Raw genomic sequence first — 26,207 nt, 5'->3', positions numbered from 1 at the left:
AGAAGAGAGAAAAGTAAAAGTTGACTGTTAAACAGTTTAATGCAGAAATGACTCAGCACTTGTTTTTTCTAAGCTTGAAACCAGAAAAAGTGTTCTGCTCTGTGTTTTCACCATATCTATAGACAGGGTAAAATGTCTAGAGTTTTGAGAGAAAGCTAGTAAATTTGGCAGGTTACCAACCTCTCCTAAGGTGCATGCTTCCATTGCTTGAAATCCCCAAATGCTTCCATGTGTGGTTGTTTGGAGCACCGCTCTATTCAGCAGCTAGACACAATTACATGTAAAGGTCACATAGGAAATACACATTGTTTTCCCATTTGATCTTACTGTTCAACCTTGACAGTTGAACTGTAAGACAGAGGACAGCAAAATTGTTAGTACTATAGGAGATAGTGTTTTCTACATAGTCAGCTATGCAGATTGGCACAGCTTCCTGGGTTGTAAAGGAATGATGCCAGGTTATGCCAGCATGGAGGTGGGTACATCTGTGACTTCTCATTTATTTTATTGTCCTTGCTGTAGTGAGAATCCAGTAAGACTCTGTTACTTTGATTTGTACAAATACAACCAAAGCCAAGTATGAAGAGTCCTCATCTCTGCAGCTGTTAAATTTATAGAAATATGGTTTCTCAAATGGTACGTAGAGCTGACAGTTTGACATATTAGAATGTCTCTAAAACTCTAGACTGTTACATATAATATCTGTAAGACATCTCTGTTTTGTCTTTCTTTCCAGATATCTTTCAGGAGGTGCTTTATTATATGGCTGTCTTGCACCAAGCCAAAGTAGGAACAACTGTTCGTTCTAAGGTAAAATTTTGATCCTACTGAAAGCAAGAGAAGTTGTCTTGGTGGGAGCCAGACTTTTGGCTGGTTTCTTACAGCTGTTTTCTACAGCGTGCTTTGCAGTTTGTTTTTTGGATATATCCCTGAGCTTCCTTAGTAAGAGGTGGTAATTTATACATCTGGAGCTTGAACGTGCTTCTGGTTACCACCTACAGTCACTATTTCTGTCTGTTCTGCATGACTTCAGGCACTAGAAGCCAATGTAACCAAGGGATCCAAAGGGTATTCATGGTTGTTGAGGCAATGTGATCTAATGATTAGCATGCAGGATCAGAAGCATACTATCTTCCACAAACAATATTATATTTAGGTTGTTTTGTGGAGTGAAGAGAGGATGAGATTGCATTTACAGTAAGTTGAAAACTTCATCCTGACATATAAGCACATATATGGTCTGGGTGGCTTTTCAACTCAGTCCAAAAAAACAGAGTTCATCTCCTGTCTGAAATTATTAAAATATATTGTTTGTTTTAGACAACCCTATGAATCTCTACTCTTACCACATCTGGGTATAGATGTAGGCTTGTTGAGTTTTGCAGCTGAATATTTTATTGCCAGAGTTCAAAGGCTCATGCAGAATGCTCTGGCTAGTATCAAAACAGGATTTTGAGTAACTTCTCTGACTTAAAAAAAATCTGCTGCTTCATTTGGTCTGAGGAGTTTTTACTTCAAGCTACATGATTTTTCTCAGCTGTGTTTTTTTTTAAGATGGGTGTTTTATAATTGTTGGACTCATCCCATAATGATTTTGGCTCTCTTCTAAAGGCCAGATGTAATCTGGGTCTGTCTGCGGTGAAAGCTATGGAAAGTTGAATTCCGTATTCTTGTCAGTTACTTTGTTGCCCAATGCATTTAGAAAGCTGCTGACAGTCCAGCTGATTCATTTCAATGGGATATCTTGAATTTTTCCATTGCTCTTCTAATTTATTTATTTAATTCTTGCATGCCGGGTAGCATCTCAGCATGGGCAGCAACCTCCAGAAGAGCTATTTCTTCTGCCTTAGTCTATCCCAAATCATACCCTAGTGTAAACACTCATTGCAAAGACTTCATTTGTCTTAGTTGCAACCTCATTGTTTGATTGCTCCTCTTACTTGCTGAGGCTGTCAGAGACCTACTATTTCTCTAGGCATCTCTCTGCTTATATACTTAAGGCATTTTATAATCTTTCTTCTGGCAATTTAGTCTCCTGCATATTTTCTTTAATATATCTTTTTCATTTTTCCTGTCAAAGTCTGTTCCATTGTATTAAGGACACATGAACTCATCTTAAGGTGCCTGAAATATTGTTTTGGCCCTAAAACTCACTCCCTGCCACAACACTGGAAATTATTGTAACTTTTCTGTGTCTTTACTTAAAAGATCCCATTGAACTCAGGAAGGCGTGTGGCATTTTTTTAGCCAGAGAATATTTATTTAATCCCCTTGTAGAGAAGCAGAGAGTGCAATCCTAGATCCATTCAAATCCCTGGGCTTCAGTTGATCTGTGCCTTAGTAGCCAGATTTTTGGTCTATATTGGCCTTTCAGTGAGCAGAGATGGAAAGCACAAAGCAGGATTTTCACTCCTGTATTCTGGGATGAGAGGCTGAGCTACTGCTTAAGAGCTTGCTCTACAGCGAGAGGTAGAGGACCTGAAGGACCAAGTTGTCTTCCTGGTTTTTGCACTGGGCTCCTAAAAGATGGTTGCCTGGCTGTAAAGTAATAAACTTACTCAGCAGCATAGTACTATTTGGATGTGTAGTTTTGCTGGTGTATTGCAGTTGTATTTGAGGTTCTGGAGATGCATGTCCATCTGGGACATGCTAAGCCCATAAAGTAACAGATAAGCTTGTAAGCTGCAGGTGTATTCAGGTGCTTAAGTGTGTTGCCTGCATGGGGCCTTATTTATTCCCTGTGAATTGTGGTGCTGTGTCCCAGTGGGAGTCATCTGGTTTAGTGACAAGCCCCACTTATTCTCCCAGCAGAGAAGTTTGCTGAAATAAGGTGGGTTAAAACAGTTGCCCCCTCTTCCGGTCCCCAGTTGAAGACCAATTTAAACAGCGAAAACTGTCAAGAGTGCTAATTCAGAGGAGCAATGTTGGAAGCTGAAGATAAGAGCATTTATCTTCATGTCAAAACTACTCAGTGTCTTTGATGGACTCCCAACACGCTTTAACAAGGAGCTTAGGCTGGAGTCACTGAAATGCAAGGAGTCCAGGGGGTAGTGTTTATCCCACTGAAACATGGCATACATCAAATCAATTACACGGTGCAAGCGTGTTTCCTGTTGTCACCAGCCAGCATGGCAAACTGCAAGAAAATATGTTCTCCTAGGCACTAGAGGAGCCTCCTCCCTTAAGATGTTGATTTAATGTGAAATGTATATTAAAGGGGAGAAAAAGGGGGAGAGGGAGACTCTTGTATGTTCTGCAGCAGATTGCCACATTGATCTTGTCATTTAGACAAACACAGCTAGACCTGAGGCTATGAGTCCGTGGGATGTGCTGTGTTTCTGTCATAAATTATCAGCCTCAGAGAAACACGGGAGAAAAAGAGGCACTGTAACAGAGTAGAAAATGTAGTAATAAAGGGACCAGTAAGCCATTTAAGAGCAAATCAAAGCAGTTGCCATTTTGGCTTGTGCTTGCTTCCAACTACTAGAAATGTGCTCTGTCCTAGCCCCCTCCTCTCAGTGATGAGAGGAGGCAGGAGTGAGGGCAGGACTGGTGTTTCTGTCATGGCTGCTGCCATCCATGCTGCCCGGTGGGAGTTAAGGTGTTTGGCATGACCATGTTCCCATGGTACGCATGAGTACCAAAGGAGGCCTCGGCCTGTGCTGTGCCTGCCCTTGTGCCGCTCGTGCTGTGGCTTGGCAAGCCCTCCCTGGTGGCAACTCTGAGCCAGCTTCTCCATGACCATTTCTCCTCTGAGCCTGCAGCCTGAAATTACAACCTGTATTACAGATCGCTGATGGCCAGTTTGGGAGCTGATAGGAGCACACTCGGGTTCTGCAAGGACTTAATCCAGGATCAGAAACTTTCCAGGAATAGTTCTTCCCATCCTGAGTGTGGAAAAGCCTGTTTTCATTTAATAAATGATGCTCTGGGAGGCATTGTGCTGATGGAGGTCAGGGGGGCACAGCCACATAGTTGAAGTGGCTTCCACCAGAAGGTTCAACCAAACTAACTGGCAAACTCTTCCTAATTAATAGCAGACCTTGGTCATCCCTCTGCCTGGATGTTTGTACCATGCTGTCTGGAATGATGTCTACACCTTGGGATACTTGTGTTTCTCCCAAGCAGAGCAAAGACACTAGAGAGCGCCACGTCTTTACAGATGTTGATTTGGGAAGCTGAGTCTGGGTACGTGAGTGCTCCCTGAGGGGAGGAGGTGGGAGACAAACTGCTCTCGCATGCAGCCGGGGCTTGCTGCAGTGTGCCGTTCAGGGGGAGTTGTGTATGGAGAGGTGTATTCCCTCCAGACACGTGGCACTGCGGTTGCAATGTAGCTTTGCATGTTCTTCAGCGAGCACTTTGTCTTTGGGGGAGAAAAGGCAGTCTTGCTGTCTGGAGGAAATCCCCTTATTCTCCTTGCTGGTAGAGGTGATGTGTTTGAACCACCAGACCTTCTCAGCCTTTTGTGCAAACCTTTTGTCTCATCATCTTGAACACAGCAACCAAGAGAGGGTACCAGGAGAGGTCTGTCCAGCAAACTCTCATCTTAAGGAAAGTCTCAGAGCAGACTAGGGTGAAATGTCTTGAGGCAGTTTTGCAGGAGGATTGCCATTGCTTTTGAGCTCACTCTTTCCAGTCCTTGTGAAGAAAACACTTAAGTATTTCAATACCTAAACCATGTTTAATATTTTAGCATATATGAATGTCTGAGTCATTACTGTAAGAGCAGGGTGGAGGTGGATTATTTTGCTGTCTCATTCCCGCTCTCCCAAATGGCATAGGCTCTATGTGGGGTCTGTCCTCTTCTTCCTCACTAGAGAGTGAGAGCTCATGCCCATTCCAGCAGTGCTGGAGAATGAATGTCCTTGCTGTTACACCACATAATATCCTGTATCTTCTCCCATCACCCAAGGCCTCCTGAAGCTTCTCTCTACCCTAAATTGGTAGGGAAGCAGTCTACATGGTATCATGCTCCTCTTAATCACTGATCATGTGATGATAATGACCAAACTTACATTAGAATGAGCTGGCTTTTTTTCTCTCCAATGAAATGTTTCCTGCAGGAAAAATGAGGCTTCACCTAAAACAGGATTTATCTTTCAGAACATACCAAACTCTGTATATTCTGGAGAACATTTTCAAGAAAAACTTCACGTTTTGAAAGGGAGGCGATATGTAGATATTTCAGAATTTTAAGTTTGCTCTTTTTCTCCTTTTTTTTGTGCTACTAAGTCTAAAAGGCTAAATGAAGTCTTGAAGTTATTGAAGTAAAAAAATCCAAGAGGCTGGTATGGATGAGCAAGCAGATCTTAGAAAAACTCAGACTTAAGAAAGATGGATACAGAGGGTGAAAGCAAGGGCAAGGTGCCCGGGTGGGATTACAGAGAGGTTGCCCGAGCAGCTAGGGATCAGGTTAGGAGAGCCAAATTCCTGCTAGAATTAAATCTCACCAGGGATGTTAAGAACAATACGAAAAGCTTCTGTAGGTATTTTGGGGAGGAAAGCACAACCAAGGAGAGTGTAGGCCCTCTCATGAAGGAAACGGGGGACCTATCTACACAGGATATTGAGAAGGCTGAGGTCCTCAATGACTTCTTTGCTTCAGTCTTCTCTGGCAAGTGCCCCAGCCTCATTGTGAAGGTCACAACAGGTGAAAGCAGGAACTGCAGAACAAAGCAACCCCCACTGTAGGAGTAGAGCAGGTTCATGGCCATCTAAAGAACCTGAAAATGCACAAGTCTATGCGACCCGATGGGATTCACCCATGGGTCCTGAGGGAGCTGGCAGATGCAGTTGCTAAGCCTCTGTCCATCATATTTGAGAAGTCATGGCCTGGTGAGGTTCCTGCTGATTGGAAAAAAGGGAACACGGCCCCTATTTTTAAGAAGGGGAAAAGGAAGACCAGGGAACTACAGGCTGGTCAGTCCCACCTCTCTGCCTGGCAAGGTCATGGAGCAGATCCTCCTGGAAAATCCACTAAAGCACATGGAAAATGAAGAGGTGATTGGTGACAGCCAGCATGGCTTCACTAAGAGTAAACCATGCCTGACCAATGGCTGACCTACACAGAGATGGTGGATGGTGGCAGAGCAACTGACATCATCTACCTGGATTGTGCAAGGCATTTGACACTGTTCCACATGACATCCTCGTCTCCAAACTGACAAGGCATGGATTGGACAGATGGACCACTCAGTGCATAAATAATTGGCTGGATGGCTGCACCCAGAGAGTTGTCTGTGTATAATAACCATTCTATGATTATTCCTAACTCATATTTTTTTATTATTTTGTGGATGTTTTATTGCTATTTCTGAAAACATTTAATACTGGAAAGACTCGAAAATAGTAAAAGAGGAAAAAAAATTATAGCAGAGGAAAAAAGTGGTAGTGAAAATGTTTAGAAGGAAAGATTTTTATTGCAGTTGCCAGCAGGAGGGAAAAGAATCATAGAATCATCAAGGTTGGAAGGGACCTTAAAGATCATCAGGTTCCAGCCCCCCTGCCATGAGCAAGGAACCCTACCACTAGACCAGGTTGCACAAAACCTTGTCCAACCTGGCCTTAAAAACCTCCAGGAATGGGGTGTCAACAACCTCCCTGGGAAACCCATTCCAGTTCCTCACCACCCTTACAATGAAGAATTTCTTCCTAATATCTAACCTAAATCTTTCCTCTCTCAGTTTAAAACCATTACCTCTTGTCCTGTCACTATCTTCTCTGATGAAAAGCCCCTCCCCAGCTTTCCTGTAGGCCCCTTTCAAGTACTGGAAGGCTGCTATAAGGTCTCCCCAGAGTCTTCTCTAGGCTGAACAGCCCCAATTCTCTTAGCCTGTCTTCATAGCAGAGATGCTCCAGCCCTTTGATTGTCTTGGTGACCCTTCTCCGGACCCTCTCCAACAGGTCCGTATCTTTCTTGTGCTGAGGGCACCAGAACTGTACAACCTCTGTTATTTATATATTTAGACATTTAATTGAAGAAAAAAATCATACCTGAGTGTATCTGTATGGATACAGTTTTTCCTGCCCTGTTTTGACCTTCCTCAGTTCTCTTTGGCATTACTGCTAGCTCTGCCCCTTAGGCTGTGTCAGAGGCATCTGGAAATAGCAGATAAGAAGGAGCCTTGGGGCAGCACAGCTTGGGAGAAGCAGCCACTGGCTGGAGGGCAGGAGGCATCTGTGTGCTTTGGGGAAACTATATGGGCATGAGGAGCTGCTGTGTGCTGAGAGGAGTTCCTTTCCAGGGGGAAGCTAGCAAAGGGGGTGAGTCTGCACCTATGTGATTTGAGTACAGTCCTCTCTCCTTTCCATGCTAGGGGGAAGTCACCTATCCAGCACAGATCTAGGCTGGTGCTCACCAAGAAGGTAGTGTGCCTGGCAGTGGGCAGGGGGTTACTGACTGCAGAAATAACTTTTCACAAAGTCCCTGTCGAGATTTTATCTATTTGTTTGGAGAACGCTGTGTCTATGCAAATCCCTGAGCACAGGAAAGAAAACAACCCTGGGCACAGGGATCCTGAAATGAAGAAAAATGAACCCTAAATTAGAAAAATCAGTGAAGCATTTGGGCCCGGAAATACATTAGAAAGGAGTGGAGGTGTTGAATGTAGTTTTGAAGGTTCCTTCCCATTCCTTAGTGCAGTGCTTGAGACACACTGTTGGGAAGGATGGACTGCTGTCTCTGAAGGCTCAGTATCCTGTTAAGTGCCCTGTGTTATCTGTGTAATATCAGAAAATCATTGCTATTTAGGCAGAAACACTTCACACTCGGCACCCAGTGAATAGTTTACTGTGCACTTACACATGCAGGTATGAATTGCACTTACACGGAGCATATATGAGTTATGTTATTCTGATCTTATACTGCCCATCCACTCTTTACCCTAGAAAGCTCTGATGTTGACCAGTTTTGATCAAATTTGGCCAAGGGGTAAAGGTCTGAAAAATATTTTTTCCTTGAATCAATGTAAGGAAATCTGATTTCCTTAAATCAGAGTAGAAGAGGCCTGTAGGAGTGTGGTCCCTTAGGAAGAGCAGCCCCATGTCTAGTCTGAGAAGGAGGTAGTTTCTGGGATCCTGCAGCTTCTACCTTTTTTATCCAAGGAGTAGTAGTAGGAATAAAGATAATAGGAAGAGCTGGAAGATTTGTGATGGGCATATTGCCAAACTGCAAATATTCTGCAAATATTTGGCTGGGGGAGTAAGACGTATGATAGAAACCTTCAGAAAACCAGATTTCACAGCTCTACTGCTCAGTGAACAATGTGTTTACTAGGAATGTTGCATTAAAACAGGATTTATCCATCAACAACTGTGATCAGTGTGTACTGTGTTGTAAGTGGGCAGGAGACTTTTGCCTGCATTAAATTAAGGAGTGCAGTGTTATGAATAGTTTCCTTACTTAGAATGGCATTACTCCAAGCCTCAAGGTAATTTATACCTCAGGTAGTCATGCTGTTGTTTAACAAGGCTAAATATGGAGAAATGAGAGCCTGATGTGGGACCATATGCTGTGTAAGCAACAGCAGAGTTTAGGATGGATAGCTCAGTGTTCTTTATATTGTAATAACATGCATAAGCAGATTTTTTTTTTAATTGGATTTTGGGACAAAGCTTTAGCAGGAATTCAAATGCTGCTGCTTATTAATGCAGCAAGTGATCATTTGCAAGTTCTAGTTTTTTCTTTGCTGTTTAATGCTCTGACAGCCATAGACTTACATAGCATTTTGCAAACATAAGATTTTTAGAGAAAATCAGTGACTATTTCTTACAGCCTTAGAATGAAGGTATTTTACCTTTGGAAAGTATCTAGCAAGGCAGGAGAATTTAGCCGCAAGTTGGTAAAGGTAATCTTGCATCCTCCTTGGGAAAGAGTGGGTGGGAAGCAAGAGAGACAGAGTAAGTATCCTTATGGTCGGTGTAAAAATAGCAAGTTGGAAGAAAGTCACACACACGACTTAACCATTTTTCTTCTCTTTGCTTAAGAGAACTGGTAAAAAAGTGTATTTGGCAAATGAGGTATCATGTCAGCCCCTCAGGAAAAGAGAACCCTTTTGAGCAAGAAAAGAACCATCCTTTCTCAGTTATTCTGTAGGGTTTTTTAGTGTTCTGGGAATAATGGTAATTTGTGGATTTTTTTAAATTTTGGGGTTTTTTGGTTGGCGTTCTGTTTGGTTGGGGTTGGTTGGCTTGTGGTTTTTTTCAGAGAAGAAAGGAGGGAGGGTGTAGAGGCATTAACTGTTTGCTCCTTCCCTGCTTCAAGATTTCTGATGGAAAAAGAAAACCCAGTGATCATCCTTAGTCCACATGGGCTTTATAGTATTTGGCACAAGGCAGCACACAAGATGAAAGTGTGTCTCTTGACAGCCAGCTTTGTGTTGGCAGCCTTTACTCCAGGCAACAAATTAATCCACTCAACTGTGTTCTGCATAATTGTTGATACTGTCTTAATTGGTACCATACGTTTCTCTGTGTCGACATGTCCATCATGTTAATGTCTAGGGACTGTTGTTTCCTGCCAACTCGGGAACAGCACAGCCTACTCTGTCCTAACTGAACTCCTACCTAAAATGCCTCAATAAGAAATCTGACTTCATGGCAAAAGGAAAATGTAGAGCTATGTTAGGGCATGACTCAAAATTCATGGGGAAAAAATGTGACTCCTGATTTCAATAGTATTTGGAGGTGACTGACCTTTTCCAGGGCTCTCTAAAAGCAATCCAGTTCAGCTGAAGTCAAGTCCAAAGGTAAAGCTTATGCTCCTGCTCCCAGGAAATCAGTAGTGGGAGCTGGCAAACACTACCAAGCGTGTCACAGTGGGGTATCCAGGGCAAGGCAGTTGCAGAGCTAATTGACCCCACTGCACTGGTGGTTTTGTGGATTGGGATTAGCATTTTGAATTTCATCCATTAAGGAACTGACAGCCAAGGCAGAGCCTGGAGTGCAAGTGCAGTCTGCTCTCCCTCCAGGTCCTCCGTAAGCTATGGTAACAGGGGGAGGGAGGAAGGAGGAGGGAGAGCTGGGTGCAGGCCAGGGTGAGGTAGCTGTGTGTGGGCATTGATACTGTCAGCTCCTGAGAGGAAATGACCATCTCATCACTAGGCAAAGGCATCACTGATGCCTTTGGTGTTGACAGGGTGGAGGCACTAGGAAGCATTACTGGATGCAGTTGTCTCTTCAGTCAGCCTCCAAAAATCACAAATTAGATGCTGTATTAAAAGGGCCCTTCTGACCCTCTCTGTGGCTACTTCCACATCTAAATAAGATATACCACTACTTTGTTTCACTAAGGAGCTGCATGGTTACAGCCTTTAAAGTTTGCAAGCAGTCAGGATCTATAGGATAGTGTCATGGTTTGGGTCCAACATGACCACAAAGAAACAGCCCGTGGCAGCTCACTCAGCTCCGCCACACACACACACACTCTGGGATGAGGAGGACAAAGCTGATGGGTCGAGACAAAGGACAAGGAGGGTTCTTAACTCCTTAAGGTCCCAGGCAAAACAGGCTCAACTTGGGGAAAAATAATAATTTCACACTAATCAAATACACACAGGACACAGACAACACACAGAGCAGGGCTTGCATATGTTACCCACCCCTCCCTTCTTCCCAGGCTCAAATCACTTTGTTCCCGGTTTGTCTCCCTCCTTCCCCCCCAGCAGCACAGGGAGACAGAGGATGGGGTTTAGAGTCAGGTCACAGGCTGCTGGTTCCTGCTGCTCCTTCCTCCTCAGGGAGGAGGATTCCTTACAGTCCGTCCCTGCTTCCTCATGGGGTCCCTCCCATGGGATAGAGTCCTCCACGAACTTCTCCTTCATGAGTCCTTCCCACGAGGTCAGGAGCTGCTCCAGCCTCGGCTTCCCACAGAGTTATGGGCAGCTTTGGGAACAGCCACCTCCCCTGGCGCTGGGGTCTTCCAAAGCTGAGCAGAGTCCACTGGCAGCAAATCCTCTGGCCACAACATCCAAGTCCAGTGGCCAAGTTCACCCCTCTTGGTGCCTTCAGGGAATGTTCCACCATGTTCCTTCATGAGTGCAGGAGGACAGCTGCCATCTCACCATGGGTTGCAGGGGAACTTCTGCTTGGGCACCTTCTTTCTCTTCTTCCTCACCAACCACCAGCACTGCTCTCCTTCCCCAGCACCACTCTCCTCCTCCAGCACAACTCTTCTCCCAGCAAGTGCTTCTCTGCTCAGGTGTTAGAGCTGTTCTTTTGTATGTTAATCGCTGAGGCACATCTATTGTTGCTCTAATGCTTCTTTGGCAGGGTTTTGGAGCAGAGGGAGCTTCTCAGCTTCTTACTGGAGCCACGCCTGTGGCCCTTCCCCCGCTACCAAAAAGCCCACCAAACTAGAACATTCCACCCCTTGCCTCTGTGAATCACATACAAAAGAATCATTAGCAAAATCTACGTTCAGCACAAAAGTTTTCATGAGCTTCACTTGCACTGCAAAAAAACCCTCACATCAAAATAAAGATAGCAGCAGGATACCACACGCAAAACAGTAATTTACAGATGATCCACCGCTCTTCCATTTACTACAATATTAATGAAAAGTTCCCCATAATCATGCTTTAGTCCATGTTTTGCCCGTTACCTCTCCTTATTTATATCCTAGTCTCTGTCCCATATGGGTTGCCAATAATGTCATGGTTCTTTGTCTCTCTCTCCTGGCTGGCTCGCCATTAAATATCGTGGGTTGGGCCCAACACGACAACAAAGAACAGCCACATGGCCACTCACTCAACTTCCCCAGCAGTTGGGACCTACAGGATAGGCATCTCACTGAGGGCTATATGAAAAGTGAATTAGTTCTGTGTTCAGAGGAGCGCTGGCACCATGCACAGTACGTAAGGCATGAGCCAGCAAACTGACTGATGGTGATCAAATGTTGAATAACTTTTTACTCTGTTAGTGCCACCCATGCTAAGCATTGAATTATCTGGGATGGAAAAAATGGCACGTGGTTATTAAATGTGAAGCTCTATTATAAGGTAAAAGTGCAAGAAGGGCAAATAATGTTTGCACAGGCAACCTCACTTTGAACACCTCCTGGTGCTAAGTTACTTGACTTTGCTTCTGCAATGGAATTTTTTGCTGCTTTATTGCCAGTGCACATACACACTTACATATGTGCTCTCTCATTTCCTCCCTCTGCTCCTATAATTAATTGATATGAGCTACACTTTTTAACATAATTTTATGTGCCTTCTTGTTCAAGCTTTTGGCCAATTTTAAGCAACAATATTTATGTAGAGATGAGAGAAAGAAGGCTTCCTATCCTTTTGTAAAGCTGTCTCTGAATATTTAAGCTACTGCCAGTGTATGGTTGAAAAGCTCATTTAAGAGAGCAGCCAAAACATGTAAAAATGTTTTGTGCAGGTTTTAAATTCTAATATTGACATTTGGATCTGGAGAAGAGAAAAGCAGGAGTGGAATAAGGAAGATCTTTGGCATAGATTTTTTTTCAAGTGTGTCTAGAAAACAGAAGTCTACTAAGCTATAGTGTTTTATTTAAGAGTCCTGGCATTCTTAGAAACCTGTTTTTGCATGTGGAGTGCAGTGGCAATATTGGTAATAAATATGCCAAGAGAAATGGGAAAGCTGTGGGCTGCCTTGCCTTTTGTGGTTCCCAGGAATTAGTATTTGGAAATTAATAAAAGCTGCTTCAGCAAATTGAAATGAAAGGCAGATGAAATGGCTGAACTAAAGGAAAACCTTTATGGAAAAAAAGAAAAAAAAAAAAAAAAAGGCAAACTAAGTCCTCCAAGCTATTTCTGGCATCTCTCTGTACACCTTTGGTGTGCCAAAGCACATTTGCAGTGCTGAGAGTGTCCTGCCTGATGCAACTTCAATCTCAGAATCCTGCATTCCCACAGCTTCCACCCCAAATCCTTTCTACTCTCAGTACTCCAAGGGTTCAGGGAACAGGTAAAAAACACATTTCTAGGTGGCAGAGTGAGGTATAGGCTTCATGCATGGTGGAATTATAGTCACTAAACTGTCCTAATAACAGAAATGGCTCAATAAGTGGTTTGAGATTTCACAGAGTGAGTGGGCTCAGCAGCTTGTCTGCCACTTAGAGGCTTCCCCCACTCCCGGGAGCAGAACAGGATTTGGCTCCAGCACTGCTAGTGCTTGTGCAGAGGAACCCCCTCCCTCTGTTAGTGCTGGCAAAGTCAATGCAAGTCATTGCTCTGATGCCAGCATGGCTGGGAACAGGGAAACGGGCAGGAACTGCAATTCCAGGGCCATAATCACATGTGTCTTCCGAGGGAGAGCCCAGCAAGTGCATTCCACCAGATGCCAGGACCTCTGTGCTGTCAGGTGCTGCCTAAATGTCCTTTAAGCATCAGTTAGTGCTGACTTGCTTTAGCAGCTGGTGGAATTGTGGTATAAAATCAAACTAAGAATCCTTGAGTTGCTGCTAGCAGGGACAATGTGTTTCTGAAGGCAGAAAACCTGTATATTTATGATTATTTTAAGAGCCACCCAGCCCTCCCAATGACTCCTTATAAAGCAGTGTCTGGGGGCCTTTCATTTCTACACTTGTCTTGTGTGCCTGTGAAGAAATCATCTTAGCCAGGCTTTCTAGAGAGCTCAGACACTTCTCTGCACTTACGCTGTAGCAACAACTCTGTAAAGAATCCTCAAAGATGTGATTAAGTCTGTTTTGTCATCTTGAAATGTATGTATATATATAAAATCAAGTCATAGCAGTCTTCCATTTCATAATGCATATCACTGCGAGGGAGACTTGAACACTACATCTGCTGATCAGATTCATAGTGCAGCGCTGCTTTGTTACCCTACAGCTTTAATTGCATGTGGTAGCAGTTTTTTAGGACAGGAAGCATATATTTATCCAACTGAATCTTTATTTAAGTTAAGAAAGGAGTTGGAATTTGCATAGGGTAATGTGTCTAATGTAGTTACTTGAGCATTTGGAAAGATCACTTAGGGACCTCAAATGATAACAAACTGGGCTGCTCGATGCTTCTAAATTAAATGTTGCTTTCCATGAACATTCTCTTTAAAAAATATCTTTCTATTATAAAATAATCAGGTGTGTATTTTTTTCCCAACTAACTAAAACGCAATTTTGTTCTCCAGTCCTATTTTTCAAGATTTTTTTGCAGTTTTCTAGGAGAAGAAAAGGTCTCAGGTTTGGCTCAAACAGTACAGCGGCCTTTGGTTACTTCTGCTTTTGACCAAGTCTAAACATGGCTTATCCCCAAAAGAACTCACCTCTGTAATAGGGAGGCTTATTGCTGGCTGAGGGAGGAATGGTGCCATTTTCTTATCACTTCATGTAGGCTGTAACTGTGGATGCTGGGTCTGCCAGAGACCTGAGAGCCTTCACCCTGCCTGTTGGCTCCTGTCTTGCCCTCCATAAACACCATCAGCCAGTCCATCCTTGCTCAGCTTCTGAGGGATCGGTTTCAGCCCAAGCCAGAACCCTTGTAAATCACATATTTAAAATGTTTTACAAGCCCATGTGCTAAATGGGAAACATGCACACAGGGTGCATTGTTCATGTACGCCAAAACCAGCAGGAGAATGGGACTGAGGCCATGTAAAAACCCAAGGGAAAACAGTTACCAGTCGTGCAACTGCACAACCATGGGCCCCTTCACAGGTTGCTGGCTGGTTGCTGCAGCTGCATTCAGCTCTCAGAAGCCTCTCTTAATTAGGATACATGTTAAGGTGCCCCAAAAGCACCTACGAGCCAGACAAATTCAAATCCCTAGTCACTGAGCAAAGAGGCTGCTGATGGTAACAAAGAGGAAGGGATCACCTTCTCCCAGTGCTAGGAGGAAGGGAGCAGGGTCCAGGTGGAGGAGAGCAGGGGCTGCTGGATGAGCTAAGGGGGGAAAGGCAGCCAAGCACCTCGAGGGATAAGATGGGCAGTCTCCCAGGTTTGCAGGATGAGGTTGTTCACCAGGGAGCCACAAATCAGCATGACCCCAGAGTCAAGAGGAAAATGTCCTGAGGACTCACTACAGTGGCACAGTTTTGGACTTAAAACCTGGGAATGGGTTTCCCAGTAGCTGCAGGCATCGATGCAAGTAGCTGGGCTGCTCTTGCCCTGCAGCAGGAGACCTTGCACCCTGCCATTTAAATTAAACTGGCACAGGCCTCAAGGCATTTTGTGCTTTCATCATGACCCAGCTAAACCTTGTCTACTTCTGTTTTTTGTTTTTTTTTTCAAGCATGCAGACAAGACTGAGGACTTGTTAAATGGGGATAAATAATCTTACATTCAACATAATTATAGTATTTATATGTTAAGAAACAACTTGAAATAGTTTAAATGTATAGCTGTAAAAATTACTTACTTACATATTTTAGATGGCATTGTATCCATTCACACGAGTCTGTTTTTTTCCCCCAGGTTAAACTTGAACTTCATAAGCACTGATGATGTGAAAAGATACAATTGAATAAACCTATCTAAAGAAATTAAGTGCATTAGGATGCTGCCAAGCTTTGTGCAGGGCTTACTTCTCTTACATTTTCTTCACTGTTCCATCTAGGCTTTCTTCCAAGAGCTTTTACACCTTGTGCAGCTTTCATGGCCTCACTGAAGCTGCATCCCAGCGTAAGGTGGTCTCAGATGTAGCCATGGGAGTTGAACCTCTGATCCCTGTGCTAGAGTCTGTGCCTCACTGGGGTGGTAACATCTAAAAAGACAAGGAAGCATAGCATAAATGTAAGTTACAATTTTAAGAGCTGATTTCAACATCGTGTTGAAAGACAGAGCAGGGTGCAAGAGATCTAGGCTTTTGTATCAGGATTTAGGGCTAGGCATAGTGGGGTATCTAATTCCAGTTTGTATTCTAGCTTTCCTGGCAGTTAATTGTTAGGGCTAGGATGGTTTTCAAGTTGGCTTTTGTCAGCTGATAGTGGTGCTGACCACCTGTGATTTTGCTGCTGAAGTGTGTTTTTGGCAAGCAATGATTCTTCTGCTGTCCTGGTAGCTAATAGCTGAGGACTGCACTTCTCACCAGGGAGGGTCTTTACTTAAGAGTTGTGCTGAGATAGGTGACTTAGAGAGGTGTAACCTGCAGTTGCTGGAAATTCTCAGTGGTGACAACTTGGAGACCTCAGACCAGGATTTTCATTAACTTTGTTTTATGAAGGGTGTTTTTTTCATTGTTAAATGTGTTTTTCAGCCTTCACGTTCCCCAGATGAGTGGAGGTCAGCAGGAGCACCCTGCAAGACCAAGCTGGGCGCATTGGGCAGTGAGATGTGATTTCTAGGTAGTGCTGCTGAGATGTTTTACACCTTGACATCAAGCTGCTGATCTCCAATGTCTGCAGCTGCCCAGTGCTGGGAGGGTAGTCAGAAAGCTGACTTCTTGGAGCTAAGCCCACCATATTTCCTCCCACAAGGGAGGAAATTGTTAAAGTTGTTAGAGGCTGGAATGCATGGAGGAGGGGGATCTTGTCAGGAAAGAGTGTGCAGGGCAAGCAGAAATGATCCATCAGAGTCAGTGTGACTCCCTTGGCTCACTGCTGGCAAGAGCCATCCTAATGGTGGCCACAGAGGAGCCTCTGGTTTTGTAGCCCAGCCTTTGCAGTTTCTGTGCCAGGAATCTGAACTGGCACTGGCTCCTTTGCTTTGTAAGCACCAAATTTCAGTCTGTTCTGTGGACTTCTAGATTTGACAAGATGAAGCTGGTCTTTAAGGTAACTTGTACCTGGTTCAAGACAATTCCTAGGTCTAGTCATGTATTTCCTAGGTGCCACTTGGCTGAGGGCTCAGTCAGCCAGTACGGTGGATTTGGTGTCTGTGACAGCCTGTGGATATACTGCTACAGGAGACAGACAAGAAAAGAAATAGTGGGAAATACCTTGCTCAAAAGTGCCCTTTTTGGGTTAACCGAAGAATGACAGGATAAAAGAGGCTAGTGGGACTCTCTGCATGTTTCTACTCCAACCCCAGCTCAACAGAGGTCTAACTGGATCAAGTTGCTTGGGATGTGTTTACTTAATGTTTAAATATCTCCAAGAGCAGAGGTCCCACCACCTATCTGCACTACATTCCAATGTTTGGCCACCTCATGGTCAAAGCACTTTTCCTAATACCCAAGTAGATTTTCCTATCTTGCACATTGCCCCTTGTCCTTCCCCTACACACCTCCAGGGGGAGCCTCACTCTTTCTCCACCATAACCCTCCACCAGTATGGGGTGAACTGGGCACTTGGCCTGTTGCTCAAAAGCAAGATGAGGTGAGTGAATAGCTCTGTAAAGCCAGCCTGTGTTCTGTGCATGAGGACAGTGAGGTCATGCTGATGGTGACAGTACTTTGTGTTGGCGAGTTCATTATTAATTGTGTTGTTTAGATGTTAATGCTCTCTTTGTGGTGCACTAAACAACTGATGTTTAACAATGTAGAGCCCTCTGTCTCTGGGTTTAGAGAATCCTTCTGGGTCCTGTCTTTCATTAAATATGTTCTGCCATGTGTGCACAGCATTCCTTTCCACTTAGCCAGCCATCCTCCTAGGTTTTCAAGCAAGCCAGGCCATTAAAATATTTACATTTTTCTATAGCACTTGGTCTGTACACAGTCAAACAAGCACGGCACTCGCTGAGAAGTGGTGGGACTTGGATTCGGTGGGATTCACCTGCTCATGTAGAAGTGTGTCTGTTGCTATGAAACTTCTGAGCAGGCCACAGAAGGAGGCAGTGTGTTGGAACAGTGTATCTAGATGTCATTCCAAGCAGCACATAGTTAACGTTATTTTACTTGTAGGAAAAGTTCTTTGTTTTAAAGACAGGTGTGGTAGTCATTCAAGATGTGTTTGACACAGTTAAAGCCCACTACTTAGCAAGATTATAATAGATCCCCTCACCACTGCTTCAGGCTGCCCAGGTAGTGTTAGAGGTGTCTTCTCTCCTGAATCAATGTTGATCCTTCACCCACTCCCCTGCGCTCTGCTTATGTCAGCTCTGTGATTGATGGTGCAGAATCTGGCCTTTGGGGCTTATCTTGCTGAGCAAAGGTTTGTTGCTTCTGTGTGCACGTTTGTTGTTCCCTGTTCTTTGTACCCCAGTTTCAGAGCAATCATGGCAGCCAGGGGGAAAGTGAGCTCAAGGGAGCAACCAGGCCGTGGTGCAGATAAACCTAGGGCACATGCTCCAGTCCTACAGCACTGTAAGTGCTCACTGGTGCAGGGTTTTGCTGGAATTTCCTGGATCCAGGTGTCGCAGTTCCACTGAAATTCACTGGGATTCTAGCTCCAGGCACTCTGTCACATGCGCCGTGCTGTTACAAGTGAGGCTTGAGTAGCTACAGAGATTTTCCAGCATGCCTGGGCACCTCAATCCTGTTAGTGTCAGTGTAAGGTAGCAGCCTTGGCGTGTTTGAAAATCCCTCTAGACATTTACAGCAACACTCCTCAGCCAAACCTCTCAGCTAGGCTCCTTTTCCTTTCAGCTGTTCTGGAATATCCCTGGAGATAGAGGCAACAGAAATGTAGGAATCAAGCCCCAAAACTGCTGAACTGCTACCTAGTTGACCTGAAATAAAGTAAATACTCTCCAGATGTTAAGAAAAGTAGCTTATCTGTCTTCCTCTGTTACAAGGGAAAACCTTGGACTGAATTTATATCAATTTATGAACTTGTGTTGTATAAATATATATTGGTGTAGCTAGGCAGAGTACATGTTACACTGTCTGATGTGTCCACTGGAAGTCAAGAAACAGTGTCTGTAGAAGCGTTGCCCTGTTCTACTGAATGAATGTATGAATTTGATTGTATATATTCTTTCACACATGAGTGTGCATCTAAATGAAAAAATACATCTCTGTAGGCTATTATCTATGATTCCTATAGACTCCCATCTGACATTTCTATTTGTACTGTATGTATGATCTATTTCTCTGCACAGTGTAGCTTGTGAGCATTGCTATATGCGTCTGATATATAGAATGGTAAAGTGTCTGTGGGTTTTAGAAAAATATTTTTTTTATTTTGATGCAGATACATGAAGTGACTTGTCAGGATGACCCTCTGAGGAGTGCACTTAAGAGCTCTGGAGAGCTTGAAGGTGGTACGTACAGAGTGGGGACACCTCTGAACTGCCTTACCATCCCACTGAAGCTGACGTTGATGTTAAATGACTTGATGCTGATTGCATTATTGCAGCAAATACTAAATGATTCTGATGTTGAACGCTTTCAGTCCTACCTTTCTTGATAACTCTATGTTAATATTAACATTAATTATTCCTGACTTGCAGTGCTGTTGAATGTTGATAAAGGCTGAATTGCTGCTTGAAATGCTGATCCTGACAGTCCTGTGGCAGGCGCTAAAATGTGATTTCCAAGTCCTAGGGGAAAAGAAAGAATACATTACTACTTCTGATTAGAAGGCTTCAGAAGAAACATATTCTGGTCACATCTTGTGGGGCACTCGCCCGAATCCCTTCTGCTTTCGGTAGCCGATGCCTTTGCAGAAGACATAAAAAGGAATATACACTTCACTTTTTTTATTTAAAATTTTATGGTGATTGCTGATGTGCAATCAGTTCAGCATGTATAAACAGTACCCTACAAGAAAGATGCTGTGTGTACATGGAGCAGTGGGCATTTCCTTCACCTGTGAGACCTGACACATGAGAGTAAAGCTTATGGAGCAAACACAGGGACCACTTCTGCTAGTATTGCCTTCCCTGCATTTTGGATCTGAACTTTTTTGCTGCTGATTTTCTTATGGCCCATTTGTGTGCACCTACAACTTATCTCAGGTGTCTCTTGTGTAACACTGAGATTTTTGTGATGTAAAGAACGCGTGAACTGCACACAAAGTTGAAGGCTGCCAGGACAGGGAAAACACAGTCCTTAATTTCCCAATTAATTGAATGAAATATTGGAAGGAAAAGGGTTTGCAACGCAATTAACAAAAGACCCTGAGTAGCTAAGGAAGCCTCAGCCATAAAAAAATCTCAGTGGTGACCTCAAGTACTGCCTCTTTCAGCTGGGGGTTCCTGCGTAGGCAGATGCTCTAATGAACACCCATTAAAGGCTGTATTAATGCAGGGTCCCATCAGCTACGTTCAGCTGAGGTCCTCCAAATTCCCCTCAGCTTAGGTGCTGCAGGAGGAAATAAGAAGCTGTGACATCTCTCAATACCTTCACCCCTCCGCAAAGTCTGGATGACCTGTGTGTCGGGAAGGGATGAGGAAGAGTTGAGAAATGTTCATAGAGTGGAGTTTGGGGGAGGAAGGGATACCTTCTTCCACTGTCCTGCACAGGCAACCACTCTGGCCTTCACTGTAGGAAAACAACCCAAACATCTCGTAGAGGGTGTTTGAGGTTTCTGTTTGTTTATTTCTTTCAGGAAGCAAGCATCTGGCATATGTGTGCAAATGTTAATGAGTCATTTAAAATATTCTCAGTGTTGGAGTAGTGAGGCTGGGACCTTCCAGCTACAAGAAGAAATGTGATGGAAGGGAGCAGGCAGACCCTGAAGGGCTTCTTTCCAAGCATGGGGAAGGGGGACATGTACCTCCCTCCTCTTCGCTCCTCAGCTCCACTCCTAAGAACATTTCCAGCCCTCTAAAATGCTTCAGTGAGGACTTTGCAATCCAAGTTTAAATGAATCTCTTTGAGACTGCTCTGCCCTCCATAGAAAGCTCAGTGCTTCCTGGTGGGTCTATCCAAGAAAAACAGCTTATTTCCGGCACTGCACAAGGCCACAAATAGTCTTGCCAGTGGGGAAGCAGAAGTGTGGGTTGCTCTAGCTCTGTCCTTTCCGCTGTGTCAGCTGGCAGCTGGAACCAGTGGAATAAATTAAAATTCATAAATATAAAAAAAGTAAAGCTCTAAGAAGACTCAGCTGCTTTCTCTTAGGTTTATGAACAGCACAGAAGGCTGGGAAGCTCTGACTGGAGCAATGTTTGAAGGCCACCAGACATGGGGATCCATTGCAATGCTGGGATTATAGAAACTTCTGGAGTTTCTTTACAGAAGGCAATTTTTTAGTATAAATGAAACAAATAACTGTCTGGCAGCATAACACTCAGGGAACTCCAGTTTTGGGAGCAAGACCTCTTCATGCTTTAGATTTGTTTCTGGGAAGGAGGTATAAGCTAACTCTCCCACTAGGAAAAGACACTCTTGTATCAGTTTACACTTTCAAGATAAATATCTGTGGCAGTATGATTATGTTGTGTTGGTTGTGCCAAGCATTTTCCTTCTGTAAATAAGCCCACGTGCTTAAAAGCTATTAGAATTAAGCTACTGTGCCATATACAAATACTTCATCTTGTTTACTGCTTAGATTTGTCTATTCCTGCTTCTCAGGCCTTTACTATAGAGAGGGAAACAAGAACTGAAGTAACTGCAGCACCTGGGGTGTGTTTAAGAAATGGAGAAGACTGCGTGATTCAAGCATCTATGGAAATGAGCCCCACACACCCAGGGAGACGCTCTCTTCTGTTTCTTCTCTCTGTCTTAGTGAATTCATTAATCTTCCCAATTGCTTCTTGTAGATGGCTACTAAATCACACGTAGACACATTCATGGGAGGGAGAAAAAAAGTCTTCCTCAGGCAGTGCTCAGCAATAAAGGGTGGTTGAACAGACCTTTGTGACTGCTGCTGCAGAGTAGGCTCTAGGCATTGCATGCAGGTCCAGCACCTCTGTTTATGGAAGTAATTTGCATGTGAATAAAAGCAATATCTTTTTAATTTATTCTCACTTCAGATGCTTTAGACAGATGCGGCTTATTTCCTTTCACCTTTGGAAACAGCCGTGCCGATGTTGTGGAGTTACTGTGGTACAAACTGTGTCATCTCTAGAGGTGTTTCATGCTGCAACAGTGTGCAGATAAGCCTTCCGCATCCCTCCATCTTCTGGTGTCCACAGTTCCTTGTGGGCAGCTGGGTCCAGGCTCCAGGATACAAAGAAAAAGCATATTTTTATCTGTCAGGACTCTTTTCATAGAAGGGATGCAGCTGCTTGATCTCCCATGATGGACCTCAGATGCCTCCCAGAGACTGCTCCTGGATTTCTTCAACATCCTACATGCTTTGAATAGAGGATGGCTTGATTTTGTCCAAGATGTTTCATACTTCTAAATACTGCATGCTCTAGAGTGCTGTGTGGCTGGAAGGTTAGAACTGAACCATGCAGAGATGTATGTGAAGGATCGATGAGGCACCTTCTCAACATGGTTAATGAAGAGGGAACCAGGGTGCCTGAAATGGGCCGATGTTGCAGGGAAGGATTTTGGTGGTCTTCTCTTGTAGTGCTACTTGGGAGCTGAAAAAGGACCAATGCATGGGCAAGAGAGAGAGCAAACAGTCAGCTACAGAGCTAGAAATATAAGAGGGGTGGATGAAAGAGCAGAAGAACAGAAGTGGTTGCTGAAGGGGCCACAAAGTGTCTGATGAAGAGTCTGTCTGCAGAGACAGTCTGAGTTTCTGCATCCAGGCTGGTGCGATAATTAATCTTTTGTGATTCTGACAGATCCCTGCAGAGGAGCAGAAACAAAAGATCATGGTCTGACAGTGATTAATGCATCATTAGTTGTCAGACTAAGATTTTTGAAAGCGGATAAATAAGCCGTAGGCCAGGCTGTTGATTGTGTTTGAGAAAACTGCAGAGTATTCCTGCATGGAGGGAGCTGGGCTTCAGCACTTATTTACCACAGGCACTTACTGTGTTTTGTTACTTCTCTGAAACCACCCTCTTCACACAACAGGAGGAGAACTGGGCATGCCATTTGTGAAACAAAGCCTGCCTCAAGCCTTGTTTATACTGAAAAAGTGGCAAAAGGCACAGCTGATCCCAGCCTGTGTTGCCCTGGGATCTGTGCAGGGTATAGGAAGAGGCTGAGCAATGGCTGCAGTTTGCTACTTTCATCTAGGACACTGCGACACTGCAAAGTATCTGCAAAGGAGGGAAACACAGCTCTTGCTGTATGTTCATGCACCTGTGGATGGCTTTAAGGTAAATGCAGGCTCTGCCATGCTGGGTAGTCTGCTGGAGAATGCTTCGGCTTGGATCCAAGTGAGGCTTCAGAGCAGCTGAACACTTGGCGTCCCTCGCCAGGTGCCAAGGATGCTGTGGCAGCGTGAGCCAAATCATGCGCCTGGGGCAAAAGGGCAAGGCCCAGCTCCCTGCCTGGGAACTGCCTGGGGGCAGCCAATCCTGCCCCCAGCACCTTCCCTACGATCTTGCAGGCTCCTCCTCCCTTTCCTCTCACCATGCCCTGGGGCTTGCTGTGTCTTGCTCCCTGAGAGGTGACTGGGGAGGGGGCTGTTGGGGAGCTCCTTGCGCTCCATGGGGCAGGTGGGATGGGATCTTTGTGGGACAGGATCCCCATGTGGATAGGATGGGAGCTGTGTAGGGTAGGATGTGGGGTCAGGTGCTCTGTGGAGCACTTGACCGCTTGGGCTGCTCCAGAAAAAAAGCATTTCTCAGGGGATGGTAGTGCTCTCCACCATGTTTCATCTGCATCCTACTGCAGCACCCAGGCTGGTCCCTGCTGGGGAGAGAGAAGGCAATGCCAGCCCAGAGCAGTGATGCCAGACTCTGGCAGCACTCAGGTGCAACCTGGAGTGGAGATGTTTGGACTGGAGCAGCTCTGGACATTCTTGGGAGGAGGCTTACAGCTGCCTATGGAGTCTGAGAGCTGAACCAGGAGGTAACAGACAAGTTCAGGCACCTCCAGGGCTAGGCAGCAGCTGGAAGGGAGTACAGAGCTGCCAGATTGCAGTTTTCAGCCAAGGTGCCCAAATTATGCCAAAATCTTGCTTAAAGTGCCTATGGTATTAGCAGGTTTTGTTTTTATTTTAATGGTAGGAGCCTTTAATCTCTGTGGCTTGTGTTCTTGTGTAATACAGGGTAACTTATGCTCAGCCCTGTTTTGCAATGAGCGCTGCCATCTCTGGATGAATGTTCCTGTAGACAACCACAGTATTTAACATACAGCATTGTTCTGTGGCTCTGCCTAGTTTTTCACATCAGTTTCTAAGCTTCTTAATCCATATACCTTGGATCTGAGATGTTTCTCAGTGAGTTTTTAGAAGAGGGATTTGCTCAGGAGTGAATCTCCATGAAGGGCTGCGGAAAGATGGCTGTAAACGCTTGTTAACCTTAATTAGTACTGCGTGAACAGGGTGGGAGCTGCATACATCCCTTTACCTCAGGCATCCAGCACTGCACAGGACCTGCTGCTCAGCACTGAGCACGGAACTGACACTGAAGTATTAGTTATAGTTGCATATTAGTATCTTGTGTTTGCTGATTTTATTCTGTGTCTGAGTGGAACTGCTTTAATCCTTTCAGTTCTCGGTATGGAAAGCTGTTGACAACCTGTGTCTGTCCCATGGAGGTGATGAGTATCATGACCCAGTCCTGCTTTTCTGACTGCCTGCATTGGAGACTCTCCTGGGCCAGTAGCAGCTGTCCTCCAGTCCCAGCACCCAGTTCAGTACAAAAATGTTGGGTTTTTTTTGTGGTTGGTTTTTGTTTTGTGGTTGTTGTTTTTTTTGTTGGTTTGATTTTTGTTTGTTTTTGTTTGGGTTTTTTTTGCCAGACATTTCCTCTGGTACTTGTGTTGTCATTTACTGTGACTAGTACTGCTCTGTTTCTTCTCCAGAGTGATGTAAAGCAAACCAAGCCTCCCCAAATCCAACTCCTTCCAGGCAGGGCTCGATGCCCACAGGGGCATCCAGCCTGCACCATCAAGAGGCTGCTCAAAACCTCCCAGGACTGAGATCCATGCCATGAAAATATGGAGCCACATTCTTGAGCTGATGTAAACTGGTGTAGCTCCGTTGATGTTGATCCAGCCTATACAAGCTGAAAATATGGCTTAGAGTAAGTGAATCATACTGCTGAAATGTAGCCAGCTCCAAAGCATACCTGTCCCATGGGTATGCTGAGAAGTTAAAGTTGCTTCCACCCTTTTTGGCTGATAATCCACAAATGAGCCACAAATCTGGCATGAAAGAAAGGCTGCAGTGTAACACATGAGTCACTTTACCCACTACAAAATGTCACTGGTTCTGGAGAGAGATGCAGCAGCTGTTTAGCAGAGTGTAGCCCAGGTGGCAGAGATGGTCCTGTTATTATACAGCTCTGTAAATGAACTCACTGTTTTGCAAACTAACAGGCCTTCTTTGAGCAGTTTCCAATGCAACTCACTCTGAAGCAAAGTGGGGCTGGCCTCCTGTGAGCCTGGTGATGTTTCAAGGTAAGTCCTAGCTGCTCTGGGGGCCTTAGGAGGAAGTCCTGCAAGAAAGTGTGGTGTCACCAGTTGGGCCACAAATCTGTGGCAGTGCACCAGAAAGGAAACAGGTAACTGCCAGACAGGGGGAAGTAGTTACCTTCAATGTGGCTCCATCCACTTTTAGTCCTCTGTAGCTTTGCAAAATGTATCTGTCAGGCAAGGCTTGCCTTTCCTTTTGCTGTCTTGCAGGAAAGACAAGGAAAAGAAGAATTGCTTCATCTTGCAGCTGCAGATGTGAGATGTGGAGGTTAAAGGCCAGATCTGAAACAGATTTAGACCTAGGCAAAACGAGATGCCCCAAGACAGGTTTCCTCCCAGGGGCCACAGCTGGCATGGCTTCACTGCAGGGAAATGCTGCTCAGGACAGTAACATTTCTGTTACTAGAGCTAAGGTAACATTTTTCAGATTCCCCTGTATTCAAGCATTTGTGATATCTGGTTACATCCATCTTTTGTCTGTCTTCTTCTTTTTTGAAATCCCCTCTTTTCTCACTTTCAGGTGCCAGAGAGCTTTTCTTACAGTGAGGAGTAAAGCTGCAGGACCATGGGCTCTGAACTCCACAACAAAAGGGAGAAGGAGGTGGAGCAAGAAGGACGGCTACTAGGCACGGTGAACCTGGGCTTTCTCCAGGGTTGTTCATGTACATAATCACAGGGTTTTTCCCTGTGATATGAACCACATCAGCAGCCACTCTAGCTGACAGGGCAGGAGCAAGCATTGCCAGCGCTGCAAAGCTGTGCCCTGGAAAGTGCTGCTGTAATCTGAAAGTGGAGTTTATTAACTCCAGATTTTTCCAGTGTAGCTGGCATGCCAACAATGCTGTCTGAACACAAAGACTCACTCGCAGAGATATTAATCAGGGGAAGGCATCTCCAGAGGCTCCTGCTAGCCTGAGTCACGCACAGCCGCTGTGCCAAGTGCCAGCTGCTGAACACCAGTAGGCTCACAGCTGG

The 26,207-nt window shown here is 44.7% G+C and overlaps 1 long non-coding RNA gene across 2 annotated transcripts; it reads left to right on the top strand.

Annotated features, from left to right (window-relative positions):
- The first annotated feature begins 734 nt into the window (after positions 1-734).
- Positions 735-26,114, top strand: LOC127382752 (uncharacterized). 2 transcript variants are annotated; one of them, XR_007889047.1, is made up of 5 exons: positions 735-810; positions 18,994-19,063; positions 24,308-24,447; positions 24,621-25,645; positions 25,753-26,114. It is a non-coding gene; the product is annotated as an uncharacterized LOC127382752 (long non-coding RNA). The 2 variants fall into 2 exon arrangements; XR_007889046.1 differs by having other exon boundaries at positions 24,308-25,645.
- Positions 26,115-26,207: the final 93 nt, after the last annotated feature.

The sequence above is a fragment of the Apus apus genome, chromosome 3 (assembly GCF_020740795.1).
Source record: "Apus apus isolate bApuApu2 chromosome 3, bApuApu2.pri.cur, whole genome shotgun sequence".
NCBI lineage: Eukaryota > Metazoa > Chordata > Aves > Apodiformes > Apodidae > Apus > Apus apus.
The sequence above is the reverse complement of the archived record's forward strand: the minus strand, read 5'-3'. Positions and strand labels throughout refer to the sequence as shown.